At 37.8% G+C, this 18,765-nt stretch overlaps 1 long non-coding RNA gene and 1 pseudogene across 1 annotated transcript in view; one reads left to right on the forward strand and one right to left on the reverse strand.

Annotated features, from left to right (window-relative positions):
* Positions 1-542: 542 nt before the first annotated feature.
* Positions 543-18,765, forward strand: part of LOC150016506 (uncharacterized) — a 115,149-nt gene continuing 96,926 nt past the window's right edge. Inside the window, exon 1 of the long non-coding RNA XR_016510052.1 lies at positions 543-635. This is a non-coding gene — a long non-coding RNA (uncharacterized LOC150016506). The remainder of the gene's footprint in view (positions 636-18,765) is intronic.
* LOC150016507 (uncharacterized) lies at positions 15,280-16,280 on the reverse strand (annotated as a pseudogene).

An 18,765-nucleotide genomic window follows, 5' to 3' on the forward strand; every position in this document is an offset into this window, starting at 1 on the left:
TTTCCAAGGTCTCTTAGGTGACCCTTCAGGCACAGAGCTCTATGACTATGCTGTTTGCAGATGACCACGTTTGCTCCTCACTGGGCATAAGACTCATCTTCTGGCACATTTGTGTTGTTTATTTTTAACCCAATCTTCTTTCAGGACCTAATGAGTTGGTCAGTTTGCCTGACTGATGGGGATCAGTGTTGGTTCAAACATCAGTGCTCACTTTCCCATCAAAATCAGTTAATTTCAGGAAGATAATAAATATTGGCAGCAAGACATTTTCATTTAGAACAGATGCCAAAAATAGGAAACCATATTAAGATAGGTACAGAAACCAACAAAAAAGTCATCCCAACCAACCAACCAACCAACCAACCAACCAACTGTGCTTCCATTGTTCCTTTGTCATTGACCTGAAGAGACAAAAACTTCATAGTGATAATATCATTTGAAAGAAAAAAGCAATTAATTTTACAGTGAGTTTATGTCTTAGTTGGATTTCATGTTCAGCAGAAAGATAAGATCATAATGATTTTTTCCCATAGGTATGCATAGATAAATAATCTCTGAATGACCCCAAAGGCTGACATGACACAGAGAATTCAAGCCTAAGATGAGAAGCTTGATCCAATGGTCTTTAAAATAGGGTGAGTCGTCGTCGTCGTCGTTGTCGGCAGCCGTCCATCTCGAGAGACGATGGCGTAGCTTCCCAAGAGTCTATCTGCACCGCCAAGAATGGTTGTGCAGTCCGACTCGGGAGTGACACGGTATCTGTCTCCTCCCGTGTTGAATCGACATCTTGCAATGACGCTGGAGTGTCCTCTCCAGTGAAGCTGAAGCTACAGAGCCTGGGCAGGGTGATATGGAGGGTCTGCTGTTGCCCATGCAGCAGACCCCCCCTCTCTTCGCAGCTGAAGGGTCCAAGGGAAAGACGGAGTCAATACAGCTTGGCTTCAGGTGCGCCGCAGGAGTTGCCGGTGTTGACTACAACGTCAAACCGCCTTAGGGACTCCGGCTCCGGATTTTCTGTCGGGGTTTACTCCCTTAGCCTTTCCCCTGAAGAGGTATGCCGCAAGGCAGCGGAGGTTTTTTGGAGTCAGAGTTTTCCTTCTCTGAATAGGGTGAGTACATAATGCAATATAGATGATGTATTATAGAATTGCACACCTGAAACTTATAGAATGTTATTAACCAATACATTTAATAAAAATTAAAAATATAAATTACTAAGTTTAAAAAAGTCTCATCTAACAAGAGAAGACCTGATTCTAAGATACTGTCTTTTCTACAGTCAGAATATCATGTAGTATATCTTTGAGACAAGGTTTCACAAAGGTTATGTTTTAAAACTAAAATTAGAAAATATAGAGCACATAGACAAGAATATCAACAGAGATGGCCTTCATTGGAAGGTAGCTTTAGATATGTGCCTAATGAAATCAGAAACCAACATGTATCCAATCACTACCCTGAAACTTTAAAGGAAACTGTGCATAAGAGACTGAAATTTGTGTTCTGGAAAATAGATAGGTATCTTCTTAGGTATACAACATCTTAGATGAAATATAATAGCTTTAATTTAATAGACATTATTGCTATAGGACAGGCGCTGTAAGGATAAAAATGATCTAAAAATGCATCAATGCCATTCTTGCCCTGATTCCATAACATAGAGACAATATTCTGATTATTTTGTTTGTAGGGTACAGAAAATAGGGATACTGTGGAGAACTGGTACAGGGACTATCGTCACCAGAAATATGTATTAAATTGTAAGAAATTCAGCATTTGGTTTACAAATCAGCCACTTATGAGTTTGGTTAATACAAGTTAGACACTGAGTACATGGTCATTCTTGATGGAACAAATTAAAACAAGTTTTTGAACTTGAAAAGTTGAGGTGAGACCTTGTATCTATGGTGGTTCTATGAAAGACATCGCCACATGAGAAGTTCACCCTAGACTGGCAAGCTAATCTCTTTAATATAACTGTAGTACAGCCTTATTGGCTTAATATTAAGTAGTATCATCATCCCAAAACACTACCTTGTTGAATGTCTGTATTTGACTTTGGAACACATTCACATTCTTGGAGTAAACTTTTTATCATGGTTTAAATTTATAGTGAGATAATAATTTTTCTCATAATTTCATTATTAATCAAGAGCAAGTGAAGAAACAAGACAGAAAATGGTAGGACCAGGTGATATGAGATTGAAGCAAAAATTCATCCCAGATAATCTACAAAACTCACAACACTCACAAAGAGGAACAGTGGATCTGTCTGTCTATTTATCTACTTATCTATCATTTATTTATCATCTATTATGCATGAGCATACCTTACTTAACTACATTTCTAGACTTTAAATTATAGATCAGAGGTCAACTCCATCAGTAACAAAAGCAAAATATTCAAAAGACTGATATTATTTGGATAAAGGGATATATGCTTCCTGTCATTCAGATCAGAGCACACAACTCTGAGTTTCTTACCTCATGACAGTGAACTCTGCTGTGGAGGAAAAGAATAAATCCTAAACCTGTGTGACATCACTCTTTCCAGATGCTCTCTTGATATTTCTGTGCCTACATTATTTATCAAGGAAGAGGCTCTCTGAGGATTCAATGCAAGATTTTTTGTGATGAGCTGGATGCTGGTTCAGGAAAGAAAAATAATTTCCTTGTTGAGTCCGTCAAGGATGGATGAGTTGCTCTGAAATATGTCTGTCTCTGACTACTAGTTATTTTCTTCAAAGATCCTCACCATCAATAAGAATTATAACTCTGAAATGCTTTTCCTTAATGAAAAAGTATTTTCATTTTGATAATGTAGCATGTGATTACAAAGACTCTTTAACTGACTACTTTCTGGTTTTGAAATTTTTCTGAGAGGAGAGTTTTCTTCATCAGAACAGAAGCTGGGTTGACCCTTCCTGTGCAGGTTCAAGTGGCTATGCCAGTCACCAAGGGCTTGCCTTTGTTGTTCTTTTGGGTAGAGCCCCCTTGGGCAACTTCCCTGAAAACAACCTACAAGTGAGGTTACACTGCACATTGCAGGCAATTATTATTATATTAGCCCCCAAACCCTGAGTACATATTATGCTCTGGGTGTTCTGTAAGTACTTCATATGAATTACCTACCTCAATCATTCCCACAACCCGATGAACGTTATCCCCATTTTATAGGAGAAGAAATGGAGACTTAGAGAGGTTCAATGATTTCCCCAAAGCCTCCTAGCTAACTAATGATAGGGCCAGGATTTATACTGAGGTTAATTAGAATCCAAAACATACTTTTGGCCAGTAGGCTGTACCTGTTTCTAGTGGTTTCTGCAATGTTATAGGATCATGTAGAGACTTGGGGAGCTTGTTTTGCTCCTCTAAGAATTTTCATTTCTTTTTTCTCTGACCTTATGCACTTTCTCTGTGAAACGGACCAAATCAGGAAGCTGCTGTTTTATAAAATTTGTATGTTTTCTGAAAACAAAATGTACTTGGCAATGACATGTACCTAAAAGTAGGGGCTAATATTTATGTAACTTACTGTATATATATATATAAAGGTTGTCAATTAAGTTGACACTATGTTGTCTTATCACTCAGAATTTTTGTTTTAAACTTCTTAAAAAATGTTTATTTAAACCCCACTATTTTTTTTATAGTTTATTATCCACATGTATATAAGAAAAGAAAACTATTTTAAAAAGTGGATGTGAGATTTCTAAAGCTTCTCCCATTTAGAGTCTGTTGTCTCCCTCTGCTCCTGGACGCCTGTAACCACTCAGATCTTTGCTCTCTGCCCTCAGACCAGGCCGCTCATTACTTCATAGATGTTAGTGCCCCAGAGTGAGACTGAGGATTTCTCACTGGGACTCATACAATTGGTCAGATTCTGGAAGGAAGACTAAAGTCATTTTATCCATCTGAGCCTGAGCCCTATTTCGAGGACAACCTGCCCTACTTCAAGGCAAGATGCCTGTGACTCCTGGGATGGCAGACATGTGGTGGGTGCATTCTGTTAGCAACCCTGACCTTGTTATACCCCTCATGTTCCACATTCCTGAGTGCCAGGTTCTTCAGTTACTTATCTTCTCTAGTACATTTCAGGTTTCTCCTTCATCCAATCTTTCTCTCTCCCAATCTCGCCACACTGATCTCAGGAACTTCTTTCTCTGATTAACAAGCTCCTTTGTTCTCCTTACTGAAAAATCCTTCTACCTCTTTTCCATCAAAAACCTCATTTCTCCTTGAGGACTTCACTCCCATCAGCCAAGACAGCTTTTTCTTCCACTCCAAGTGCCTCCGAATTAGGAGGGAAGGCCAGAACTGTCCTCGTAAAACCCCCTGCTCACTGATATGTGTGAATTTGCTTAACTACTCTCCATACTTCCCCACTACTGTCACCAATCAACATTCCAGTTACTCCTTATTTACTGAAAGCAGGAGCACCTAACTTATAGACTTTTCCCCCACATCTTTCCTGTTATTATTCTGGGAAACTTCAGTTTGTACCCCACACATTTGCTGCTTAATTATGATTGAACATGATGAAATAACAAAAACTGAATTTACCTTTCTAGCTGAAAAAAAAAAAGGCTCCTAAGACATTAGACATTAGGCAGCGAAGGACAGGGATCCCTGATGGTAGGAAAATAAATGAGGTGAGCTGTATGATTTCCTTAGCTAATTTCTTAGAGAGAGCTTCCAGGCTATGGTGCAGAGAGGGAACCCAGGTGATACCCAGCAGCCTCTCTGCGTTGAGAAGATGAAGCTGGAAATCTAAAATTGGCCAAGGTGGCTAGAGGTTACAAGAAAGGTAGAGTAATGCAAAGTACCTCGCTAAAACAACTCTGAAAAATAAGAACACAGGTGGAAGATTTACACTCCCTGATTTGAAAACTTACTAAAAATCTTCAACAATCAAAACAGTGTGATATTAGGTGAGGTTAATCATACAGGTCAATGGAAACGAAGAATCCAGAAGTAGACCCACACATACATAGTGGTCTGTCATGAGCCCTATTCTCTCTTCCATCTCTTTGGATGCTCTCATCCAATCTCCTGGTTTCAGTTCCTATAGATGTACTCATGTCTCTATAACTCCAACTTAGATCTCTCTCCTGAGATTCAGACCCGTATATATAAACACCTGCTGGAACCTCCACTTGGATGTACCACTGCTCTGTCAAGTCAACAAGTCAAAAACTCAACCCATCTTATCACCTCCACCTACGTCAGTGAAGGGAATATTATACCTCACTCCAAGGTTTGTCAGTTTTAGCTTCCACTCTGTCATTTACTCCATCTACTTTTTTTCCACACCCACTCAATTTAGACTACCACCAGCTGTTGTCTGGATGACCCCAGACAGCCTTCCAGTTGGTTTCCTTACCTCAGACTTTTCCCTTTTTCCAATCCAATCTGTCTTCTGAAAACTGTAGATTAAGATCAGAGGGATTGTCCCTGGATATTGCTTATCAACTCCCTAAAATATCACTCATCATGGAACTTGATTGTTTCCACTTGTGCAAATGGGACCTTGAAGATCATAATCACTAGGAACATCGATTATACTAGGAATAAAAACTAATAGTAATAACATAATATTAGTACTTGCTTTCTGTAGAACGTTAGGGTTTAGAATGAATTGTCATATACATGTTTAATCCTCAAAGATGTTCTCAGCCACATTTTATAGATGAGGAAACTGAGGCTCAGAGTACTTGAATCACATTTGATGTTCACTTAGTATTAACAGGTCAAGGATTTATATTCTTCTATTTCCCAGCCCAATGCTCTTTATTGTCTGCCAAGCTATACCGTAAAAGAGATTGTGTTTCACATTTAAAATGCTAATGACTCAGTTCTAAAATGGAGAAAAATGTAGTAGTAATCAGAACTTGTTCTGCACAAAGCTGCACATGTGTCCACTGAAATGAATTGAGTAGAGGAGCCTTTTTCTGATAGATTGGCCACTCAGAAAAATGTGATGAAAATGTTAATGAAACATCAGGAATGCAGTTTTACACATGGGAAAACCAGAACATCAGTCATGCCTATCACAACAATATTTAGAAAATACAATACTGCCTATCTTTGCTTAGCATTTTTTTCACATGTTCTCTGTTACAGAGAAAACAAACAAACAAACAAAAAACCAACAGGGTCTATCTCATTTATTCATTTCTTTGAGAGGGAAATGGCTTTATTTTAAAAGTTACAATCAATCTTGAAAATAGAAACAATACTTGTAACTAGCCAACACATTTTTTATAGTGGTAAGAAAAAAAAATCCTAAGAGTGCATTCAAATTTTAGTTCAGAAGCAGGGAGTGGTATTTATTTTCCCTTATTTGAAAGCCCTGGGCTGTCCCACTACTCAGGATGCATTATGAAGCTGGAATAGGAGGACTGTTTGCACTTAATTGAGGAAGAAATAGTAACCTATAGCCTGATCTGCTATAGGTGACATTTGCCCTGTTCACTGGAGAACAGCTCTTTAAAAGGATTTCAAGAAATAGCCGCCAACAGCTCTAATTTAATAGCTGTGGTGAACTATTGAGGAGCATCCAGATGTGGAGCCACCTGTGGGAAATAAAATTCAGCTAAAGGCGGATGCTAATGTTTACCTGTGGGCCTAGGATTCCTGGGCATTAGAGAAGTCAATGTGTCTATCCTGTCTTGTTTAAGGGGGTTATCAGCCTAATTACTCACACATAGGCCAGCAGATATTTTCCAAGTTGAGCCACCTTATACTCTAGTAATTTTCAACCTTTTGGCACACATAAACTAATTATTGAAATTCTGAGGAATACCAAAAATATATTTTTTACCAATCTCACAAAAAATAGGTATAATTTTGATTCATTCATACCAGACAGCTATTGTTGTGTTGGCTATTGTCATTTTTAAAGTTTTTATTTGACAATCTAAGGGAAAAGAGGTCAGTGCCTCTGACTAAATAGTCAGGTACTGCATATCTTGAGAATTCTTGAAGCACACTCTGACCTAAGCCATATCTTCTTCCTCTGCAATAACTTTAATACTAAAGCAAGGGGACAATGACTAAACAAAAACAGGAGACATCTATATCCATGCATTTTGCTCTTATGCCTAAAATCGCAAAGAAGGGCTAAGTTCCCTGACCAATTGAAATGATCTCCAGATTTGAAGAGAGGCCAGTTTTTTCTTGGTGTACTTCAGACTTCACCTTCAGAACTGCCATTTTTTATTATTGTGCAATTCAGAATTTAATAGTAGTTCTGTTCTGCCTAGAAATTCAAGGCAAACTCAAAGAATGACTTGGCAAAATATCCATTGCATTTTCTGCTTAAAACACAAATGTTTTTAAAGTATGTGTGTGTGTGTGTTTTTTTTTTTCTGCAACTGCATAGAGGAACTAGAATTCTCACTCCAAACAGAAAGCAAACTTTCAGATTTACTTCCTGCTCTGCTGGCTTGGATTTACTCATACTTGCCTGACAGACTCTAAACTATAAAATGATTATTTCCACCTATATTACTTTCTGCAAACAAGTCACTGGGATGAGGCTTGGGAAGAGTGAGAGAAATTTAAGGGCAAAATAAATGTAATCATAATATGACTGTCAAACGCAGAGACCTGGGGGCCCAGAGGTGTGGGTTTCAGTCCTAGCTCTGTCACTAATTTCTAGGCAGTTTGCTTCACTTCTCAGGGCCTCAGTTTCTCCATTTACTAAGTGAAGGGCTTGGACCAGAGGAGCAATCGGGTCCTATTGGCTCTAACAATTTACATTTTTATGGGAGAAGAGCAATCCTATAAAAGCAGGTAATGATTACCACTGGGCATTCCCTCCAATACAAGAGTCCGTTTTTATGAGTGAAACTAGAAAAGCAAGTAACTAACCCCAGAGAGGTTGCAGAACCCTGGGGAAGTGGTCCTGTGAGTAGATAGGCAGCTGGACTCCAGGGAGCCATCACTGCCTTCAGACAAGCAATGGAGCAGGGGGAGAAGATCTAATTGGAAGAGGCAGCTCCGGCAGCTTGTGGGTAAGTCAGGGCCAAGGAGGTGACAGGTTTGTACAAGGAATACACACACACACACACACACACACACGCTCAGCAATATTTCAGGCAGGCTTCTTTTTATGTAGCTCATGCCTGGAAATCAAACCCATTGTTCTCCCAGAACAGATTTTTTTCTCCTCTGCTTCAATAATTAGGAAAGCAGTTTGCTGGTCTATACTGCTTTCTTTACTTCCAGTTACCACATCCCACTTCCAGCCTAAAATTATTAAATGGCAGTTATAACTGGTAAGGAATCCCACTGAATGAGTTTTTAATTAGCACAGATACCTCATTGTTGGGTTAGAGAGGAAAATTGAGAAAAAGACTGCACAATAAGATCCCATATCCAGGCCCACTTTTTGTCTTGGATGGAATGGCTCATCTTCAGCTGTTCTCATCCAACTCCCATGCACTGCATTTGTCCCAATCTCTCTTCCTCCATTAACTTGTAAGGTTATCCCCAATGTTTGTCTTGAAAATTCTTCTCCTTCCTCCACCTAATCAGATGCAGGAGCATTTCTTTAATTTTTCTTTTTCTTTCGGAAATATCAACAACAGTTATAATATCCTTTTTTAGGAGCTTTATATACAAGTGGTCATGCATGCTTGTCTTTGTAAAAGTTTAGTTAAATTAAATTATCAAATACTTGCTTTTATTTGATTTGTGCAGTGAGGTAGGTGATCAGTATACCCAGCTGACTCCCTTTACGAATTCTGTTTCCCTATTCCCTAATCTAGTCCCTACTCCTCAAAAGTAATCCTGTTTCTTAAACAGACATTTTATAAAACTAGGTATCCAGATAGCTAATTTACAAATGCAAATGGATCAACTTTATTAAGTATAATGGAAATATAAACTAAAACCACAAAAGATAGCTATATTACCCATTAGGATGGCTAACATTATAAGAATTGACAATAACAAATGACAGTATGTTAATTAAGTTTCTGGAGAACAATAACACTCTCATACACTGCTAGAAGAAATGTAAAGAGGTAAAAATTTCTTTGAAAAACAGTTTGATAGTTATCTACTTACATATATATAAGAATTAACTACAACTACATACAAAATGAATGAACCTCGCAGATATAAGATTGAATGAAAGAGGCCAGGCAAAAAAAAGTTCTATTCATTCATTCATATAAAGTAGAGACAAGACTGATCTATGGTGATAAGAGTCAGAAGATGGATTATCTCTCCAGGGGAGGGGCAGTTATTGACTGTGAAGGAACACTAAGGTATCTTCTACAAAATGCTGAAAATATTCTCCATCTTGATCATGGTTATATGAGTGTATTCAGATGTTAATATTCACTCAGTTACAAACTTTTAAGGATGGTGCATTCTACTGTTAATTGTGGTATAATACACCAGTAGTAGGAAAAGGCAGAAAATAGGTAGCTCCCAGAGGTGAAAGCAGCAGAGCCTGATCATTTTTCTTGTCATGTATCAGGTACTCTCTAATTTATAAAGTGTTACATAATTATGTTAATAGCAATATTTAAATGGACTGGATGTTACCTTCTAATGACTCTACTTCTCCTGATGTCATATGGGTCATATTTGGAAGACTGCAAGACACTGTAAAGAAAATCTAGGAATAGCTGCTCTATACATTAAGACATACCTTTAGCTTGAGCACTCAACTAGATACCTGAGAGAATCTTTCCAAACAGTTCAACAGCAGGCTGCCATCTGCTCCATAGCTGGGAGCACACTGATTCCACTTGCAATAAAATAAAAATTATTAAAAGAGACAGCATCATTCAACCAGATGTAATAGTTACTGTGACAGTAGATACTGTTCTAGTAGCTGAGATGATTCAATAGAACATGCTCCTGTGTTCAAACATGCTTATACTTATTGGTTGTGAGAAGCAGTTATGCATGGATCTAAGTATTATTTTAGGAAGTGATGGCAAGAGCCAGGAGGAAGGTCTAAAATATTACAGGATCATACATAACTGAGAAAATAGGAGAAGGCTTCCTGGATGGGTAACATTCTCCCTGAACCTTGAAGGATGGGAAGGGATTTCACAGATGTAATTGGGAAAGTGAAAGAGGAAGAAGGCACATTGTTGTAGAAGGAAAACAAAGCCAAGTTTGATATGATCACCCTTCAACTACTCTCAATGTGAAGGTCCATCTCATGTAATGGCCTGTTTGTGCTGACAAGTGCTCTAAACTGAACCTGGAGGCTTCCTTTCTACCAGCAGCATCTGACTTCACTGCTTCTTCTCCAGATGTTGATATATAAGTTTGTGACACAGGCAGTGGACTCTCTGTAATGTCACTTTAAGACCTACAACAGATTAGCGAAAAGGAGACCTTTGTACATAGACCCCTAGCACCTCTTCAGCACTTAAGAGCCCTCACTCTTCTGACTTGGCGATAACTTAATCCCAAGCATGGGATTTATTGCCACACTGGTTTAAAAGTGAGAGCAAACATAGATTTTACTTTTTTTCCCTAATTTATCATGAGGTTGAAGTCCATCTCTTGCAATAAGAAATCAGTCTATGGACAATTGAGGTGAGATTCTCATCCTGTGTTACCTTTTATAGGCTCAGAAACAGGAGCACAAGAGTAGGTCTTCAACTTTATTTTATTTGACTGAAAAGATATTTGATCTTTTGTCAGTCTCACAGCAAAGACTCCCACATTTATTTTCCCATTTTCAAAAACGATCATGCAACTTCACTTGGATAAAGGCTCCCCTGAGTTATATAGGGGGATTGTTTAATTTATCTCCAAGACAGTGATACTTTTGCTAGAGTGTTGGTGTTCAGGTTGGATGAGATGTTAGACACAGGCATAACATAAGGCCATTGAAGGAAAATCAGGAGATAAAAAATTTATTATAGAGGGAAAAATTTGAGGATACAATGTCCGTTTTCAAACAGGGCCTTAAAATAAGCATCAGATTTTGGACATTGCCATTGAAAACCACTGTTACTGTTAGGCACAGTAGTTCTGCACAGTTATTGAAGAGGAGGGGGGCAAATTTCATCTTTCACATTATATTTCATTGAAGAGTTAGAATCTCATTTCCTATCCTTGGCATATTTTAGTGTCTTTGTGACAGTGAAATATGGGTGAAGCTCTGAAACTGTGATTTCTAGTGCTTTTTCTTTGCTCCCTGAAAGAGAGGTCCTATCAATCAGCATACTTCTCACACCATAAGGTCTTATGGGGAGATGAAAAATGCAGGTTCTCACATCCAAAGGCTTTTCTCATACAAAAATTCATCATTAGATATTTGGAATCATGAATGTTTGACTAACTTTTGTGTTACCTATTATATCATAACCATATATGCTATGCTTTAGTTTATACTCTTATTTTTTTAAAAATGCACTTCAAGTGTAAATGCATTCACCAACTGACAACACAAACTAGCTAATGCACACATTTGTGTATTGGTTGTGATAAGCAGGTGGATCACTGTGGATCACAGTAGATCATTCTGTATCCACAGTGCTATGAACCTGAGCCCAAACTTCACTGATCATCTGACCTCCATAAGCCCCTACTTTGACTGGTGTCTCTCAAACTGGCATTTTGAACCTCTGGGAATTAGTGTCAATTCAGAGCTATTACCCAGTAATCCCCTTCCTCAATGCACAGTCATTCTGGTAAATGGTGACAGCTCCTTTGGAGAAAACTGAAGGGGAAGATATGTAATATAAATTGTTGGTATAATAGGGTACTTCTTAAAGAGGATCCAGCCTCTCCCTCATTTATGGGGCTTTGGGTCTGTGACTCTGTATTGTGGGAATTCAGATCAGACTTTCTGTTTACCAGACTTAGAGCATTTCCATTTATACTAATCAAGTAAAGCTTTAATTGTTTGCTTATCTATTTCAATTCTAAAGACATCATAATCAGCAAGCCAGCACTGATCTCTGTGGCTCAAACTATTTTGATTACTGCTTTGACTCTGTTGCTCTTTTTAGTAACCATGCTGACATAGACTTTGATGACTAAGTGCCACCATTTGGTTTCTGTCACCCAGAAACTCACCCCCATTGAATTCAAGGATCCCATTTCAGTGGAAGCATTTCTCACTATCATTTCTCACTTACAGAGAACAGCACGACAGAGCATTTCAAAAACAAAGGGGCTCCTTTCATAAATGTAGTTCTCACAGCTTTGAAAAAGAAAGTATACTCCAGAGCTTTCCAGAGTACATAGTGAGGGGATGAACAAAAATCTTATGTAATGAATTCACTCTAGCATTCCAATCTGCCTAAGTTTTCCAGTACCCTTTGCAGACTGCTGCAGTCACTGTGGAAAGCAGTATGGAGATAGCTCAAAAAATTAAAAATGCATCTGCCTTTTGACTCAGCAATCCCAAGTCTGAAAATATGTCCCAAAGGAACCCTAAATGTTAATTCAAAAGAACATAAGCACCCCTGTGTTTATTGCACCATTATTTAGAGTCACCAAGATACGGAAGCAGCCCAAGTGTCTTATCAGTAGATGAGTGGATAAAATAACAATGGGACATTTACACAATGGAATACTACCTGGCTGTAAAAAAAGAAGAAAATGTTACCCTCTGTGGCAGCATGGATGGACCTGGAGAACATTATGCTAAGTGAAATAAGCCAGTCAGAGAAAGACAAATACCATATGATTTTACTCATATGTGGAATCTAATGAACAAACTGAACTGACAAGCAAAACAGGGACAGACTCATAGACAGAGACCAGATGACAGCTAGTAGTGGTGGGGTTAGGTGGTGGAGGGATTGAGCAAAAAGGAAAAAGGGCTTACAGACATGGACTACAGTGTGGTGATTGCTGGGGGGAGGGGGGAATATATGGGACTAAATGGCGATGGAAAAAATCCTAAGAGATTATTGTAGCTTCAAAACAGAAAAACAAATGAAAGATAAAGACTCTTCTCTTTGAAAAAAATCAGTGTTCCAAAATTATACCTTAAGAAACTAAATAAAGAAGAGAGAAGTAGGTCAAAGTAAGTAAAAGGAAGAAAATAAATAAATAACAAATACTTAAATAGTAATAATAAATAACAAAATAAATACTTAAATAAATAAATAAAATTGGAAACACAACCAACTGAAAAATTAACAAAGAAGTACTACGGAACTGTTGAATGTAAACTATCAATGGAATAATCTTTAAAATATATTGGTAAGTAAAATAAATTAAGGTGAACATGTAGATATATTATGTTATCATTTCTTTAAGAAAGAGGGGCTTATAAAATCAATATGTATTCTATTATTTTTAATAAAATAATGAAAAAACAAACTATTAAAAATAAGGAAAGGACAGAATAAGGTGGGACAAAAATAGAAGGTAGAATTTTTGGAATATACCTTGCTTTAGGGATTTGACTTTAGAATCTTGCAAGTAGTTTACATAATTACAAAATACAATTAGGTGAAAACAAATACAATTATATTCTAAAATCCTTTAAAACTGTTTCAGTAACTATATTTTTATTGATAGTATTAGTGTTTGATTATCCAACTGCTATCTATAATATGTGTATTGTAGAATAAACCAAATATATATAATTATCTTAGTGTCATTGAGAACTACAATTTTTGTCATGGGAGAAAGGAGATACAGATGTAAGATCAATGTGGCTAATAAAAACACTGTGTCTGAATTTGAATTGGAAATATCAGAATAAATTTATGATGTATTTCAGCTTTATTAAAAATGCATTATTAAATGACACCTTAATAGTGGAATTAGTTTTGTGAACAAGTTTCTTATCAATAACAACTAGAAATGTTGGACATAATAACAAGAGTATCAATTTGAAGAACTCAGAGAGTTTCCAAGGCTGGCAGGACTTACAGAGAAAGATATTTCACAGAGTAGAAAAGCCCATGGAGTGAGATATTACTTCCTTTGAGGAATTTTCTGATTTGCGGTGGATTTGGGACTGAGAGCAAAGTAGAACAAGAAGTGGTAGCTCAGTATTTGGGAAACTGAGGTGCAATTTTGTCAGTATTGTAGTCTTGTGGAAACATAACTTACAGTTCAGGGTGGGACAAGGAAGAGTGCTATTAATAATTTCAAATTTTCATTTAGGAATTTTTAGGAAGTTAAACTTTGGTAAAAGTGAACCAGAAATAGACCAGCAAACAGACAAGAATACAATCAAACTTCAAAGAAGCTCAGTCCCAATCATGGAATAATGTTCTCTGCTCTTATTTTATCACTTGTCTCAAAGCAAAAATTTTCTCTGGAGAAAGATAGCACCAGTCGGAGCCTCAAATTATCTCTATAGTGTTTTTATACACAATATCTAGTTATCAATAAAATATTAACAGGCAGAACAGAATTTAGGATCAAATGACTAAAACCTAAGAGAAAAGATCAGATAATAGACCCACAGGTGATGGAGGTATTAGAAAAATCAGATGTGACTTTAAAATAATTGTGACTAATAAGTCAAAAAAGAAAATGGCAAAATAGAGAAATTCTTCAAAGAACTTAAACCTATGAAAAAAGTGAAATAAAAATCCCAGTACTAAAATATATAATTGAAATGAAGGAACAAATAGATAGGTTTAACAGAATATTAGACACAGAAGAAGACAGATTAGTGAATCAGAAGGTGGATCGGTAGAAAATATCCAGACTGAAATATAAAGAGAAAAGAATGGATAGGGAAACAGAAAAGAGTATATAAGAGACATATGACACAGTGTCTATATGTAACAGAATTACAATACATGTCGAAAATAGAGTATTTAGGAGTTAATGTGTTTAAGGTCTTTTTATTTTCAGGGAAATGGTGAAAGTAGAAACATATACAGTCATACGCTACTTAATGACATGATACATTCTGAGAACTGCATCGTTAGGTGATTTTGTCTTTGTATGAATGTCACTGAGTGCACTTACACAAATGTAGATGGTCTAGTCTACTCCACACCTAGGCTATATGGTATAGCCTACTGCCCCTAGGCTACAAAACTGTACAGCATATGCTTATTTTCTAGCTATACATCTTTTTTTTTTTTTGGTCAGGTGTTTGTTCATATTGTTTGAACATTTTAAAGACAAGTTGTTTGTTTTCCTATTGTTGAGTTTTAAGAGTTTTTGTATATTTTGGAGAATAGTCCTTTATTATATATGTAGGTTACATATGTTTTCCGGTCTGGCTTTCTTCTCATTCTCTTGACTGTGTCTCTGGAAAAAGATGGAACATATGTTTTTAATTCTTTTTTTTTTTTTTTTTTTTTGCCAGTAACATTCGTTTTATTGGGTTGGGACAGCAACTACACCCTGGCTGGAGGCAGGGCCAACCCTCACAGGTTGCTGAGTTCCAGCAGGGTCTGGTCCAGGGTCTGGTGAATCTCCACGTTCTCCTCCTTGGCACTGGCCAAGGTCTCTTCAAGGTCATCAATGGTTTTCTCCAACTTTGCCACAGACCTTTCAGCAAACTCTGCTCGGGTCTCAGCCTCTTTTAGCTTCTCCTCCAGCAGTTCGATCTCCTCTTCATACTTATCTTCTTTGGTGGAATACTCCTCCTCTGAGGCCATCAGGGACTTGAGGGCCTGGTCCATGGTTCGAAGTTCCTCCTCCAGCTGCCTGGCTCAGCTCTCAGCCACCTCAGCTCTCTCTTCTGAGAGCTCCAGCTCTCCTTCCAGGATCACCAGCTTCCTGGCCACCTCCTCATATTTGCGATCTGAATCCTCAGCGATGTGCTTGGCCTCTTTCAGCTGCATCTCCTGCAACTCCATCTTTTCCTCATCCTTCATGGCTCGGTTTTCAATGACCTTCATTCCTCTCTCACTCTCATCAGCTGCCTTTTCAGCTTCCTCCAGCTTTTGCAGGGCTGTAGCTAGACGCTCCTGCGCCCGGTCCAGCTCTTCCTCTACCAGCTGAATGCGGCGGTTCAGGGAGGCCACATCTGCCTCGGCGTCGGTGGCCTTCTTCTCGGCCAGCTCCAGTTTCTCCTGGGCGTCCTTCACTGCTTCTGAATACTTTTCCACCTCATCTTCTGTCCCTTTCAGCTTCTTCTGGAGCGCCTGCTGCTCCTCCTCCAGCTGCTTGCAGCGGTCCTCAGCTTGCTTCTTGTCGGCCTCAGCCTGCTCAGCGCGGTCGATGGCGTTCTCCTTGGCCAGCTTTAGCATTTGCATCTTCTTCTTGATGGCGTCCATGGCTGCAGTGGGGTACGGGCAGGCCTGCGGCGGTGCGGACCGGGAGAAATGGGCTTGGCTGCGCGGATTGGGCGCTCGGGTGTCAAGCGAGAAGTACCTAGCGGAACTACGTTTTTAATTCTAATGAAGTCTAGCTTATCAATTATTTCTTTCATTGATCATATCTTTAGGGGTATATCTAAAGGCATCACCAAACTCCAGACCATCTAGATATTTTTTATCTTATCATTTTGGAAGTATTTATTCTTGTGTTTTATGTGCAGGTCTATAATCCATTTTGAGTTAACTTTTGAGAAGAGTATAATATTTCTAAATGTAGTTCTTTAGTTTTTTGTTTTTGTTTTTTGTTTTTTTTGCATGTGGATGTTCAATTGTTTCAGCTTTAGCTAATCTAGTTGTTAAGGGATTCAATGAGTTTTAAACCCTAAAGATACTATTTTTAAAAATTAAGGTGAATTATTTATGAATCATTGATTATTTGTGTATATCTTGCTCCTTGTTCAAATCGTATTCATGTCAACTTAAAAATACGCATAAGTATTTTAGAGTCTGTCTGATCATTTCAATATTTGAGATTCTTGAGAGTCTAAGTTTTTTTTTTTAATTTTATATTTTGGTTTTTCAATTACAGTTGTCCCATTTTTACCCCATTGCTCCCTCCCACCCAGCCCACCCCCTCTCCCACAATCATATCCCTCCCCTTGTCCATGTCCATGAGTCATTTATACACATTCTTTGACTAAACCCTTCCCTTACTTATCCCCTTCTCTCCCTCCCCCCTCCCCAATATTGACTGCTATTCTGCTCCTTGTCCTATTTAGTTCGTTTGTTTATGTTGTTCTTTAGTTTTCTGTATTAGATGATATCATATGGCATTTTTCTTTCTTTGCCTGGCTTATTTTACTAAGCATAATTCTCTCTAGTTCCATCTATGTTGTCGCAAATGGCAGGAGTTCCTTTTTCTCTCTGCTGCATAGTATTCCATTGTGTAAATGTACCACAGTTTTTTGATCCACTCATCTACAGATGGGCACTTAGGCTGTTTCCAGCACTTAGCTATTGTAAACAGTGCTGCTATGAACACAGGGGTGCACAAGTTCTTTTGAAATAGGGTTTTAGGATTTTTTGGGGTATAATCCTAGCAGTGGAATCGCTGGTTCAAATGACAGTTTCATTTTTAGTTTTTTGAGGTAATTCCATACTGTTCTCCAAGTGGCTGCACCAGTCTGCATTCCCACCAACAGTGCAGTGGGTTCCCGTTTCTCCACATCCTCGCCAGCACTTGTTGTTTGTTGATTTGTTGATGGTGGCCATTCTGACTGGTGTAAAATGGTATCTCATTGTGGTTTTTATTTGCATCTCTCTGATGGCTAGTGATGTTGAGCATTTTTTCATGTGTCTATGGACCTTCTGTATGTTCTCTTTGGAGAAGTGTTTGTTCAGGTCCTTTGCCAATTTTTTATTGGGTTGTCTGTTTTCTTGATGTTGAGTCATATAAGCTCTTTATATATTTTGGAGATCAGTCCCCTGTCTGAGATGTCATTGGCAAATATGTTTCCCATATGGTTGGTTTCCTTTTCATCTTGCTGATGTTTTCTTTTGCTGATCAGAAACTCTTTAGTTTGATGTAGTCCCATTTGTTTATTTTTTCTTTTATTTGTCTTGCCTTAGGAGATGTATCCATGAAAATATTGTTACATGGGATATCTGAAATTTTCCTGCCTATGTTTTCCTCTAGGACTTTTACGGTGTCACGGCTTACATTTAAGTCTTTGATCCATCTTGAGTTTATTCTCGTTTATAGTGTAAGTTGGTGGACTAGTTTCATTTTTTTTGCACGTTCCTGTCCAGTTCTCCCAGCACCATTTGTTAAAGAGGCTCTTCTCTCTCCGTTTTATGTTCCTTCCTCCTGTATCAAATATTAGTTGGCCGTATGTTCATGGACTTATTTCTGGGCTCTCTATTCTGTTCCACTGATCTGTATGTCTGTTCTTATGCCAGTACCAGACTATTTTAATCACAGTGGCTTTGTAGTATTGTTTGATGTCTGGTATTGTGATTCCTCCTGCTGTGTTCTTCTGTCTCAAGATTGCTTTTGCTATTTGGAGTCTTTTTTGGTTCCATATAAATTTTTGGAGTATTTTGTTCTAGGTCTGTGAAATATGTCACTGGTATTTTAATAGGGATTGCATTGAATCTATAAATTGCTTTGGGTAGTATGGCCATTTTGATGATGTTGATTCTTCCCATCCAAGAACATAGTATTTGCTTCCATTTATTTGTATCTTCCTTAATTTCTTTCTTCAATGTTACATAATTTTCAGAGTACAGGTCTTTTATCTCTTTGGTTAAGTTCATTCCTAGGTACTTTATTTTTCTTGTTGCTATAGTAAATGGTACTTTCTTTTTTGTTTCTGTCTCTGATATTTTATTGTTGGTGTACAAAAATGCCTTAGATTTATGTACATTTATTTTGTACCCTGCTATTTTGCCAAATTCACTTATTATATCGAGTAGTCTTTTAATGGAGTTTATAGGGTTTTTTAAGTATACTATCATGTCATCTGCAT

Source organism: Furipterus horrens, unplaced genomic scaffold, assembly GCF_987537825.1.
Source record: "Furipterus horrens unplaced genomic scaffold, mFurHor1.1.pri manual_scaffold_3, whole genome shotgun sequence".
NCBI classification, from domain to species: domain Eukaryota; kingdom Metazoa; phylum Chordata; class Mammalia; order Chiroptera; family Furipteridae; genus Furipterus; species Furipterus horrens.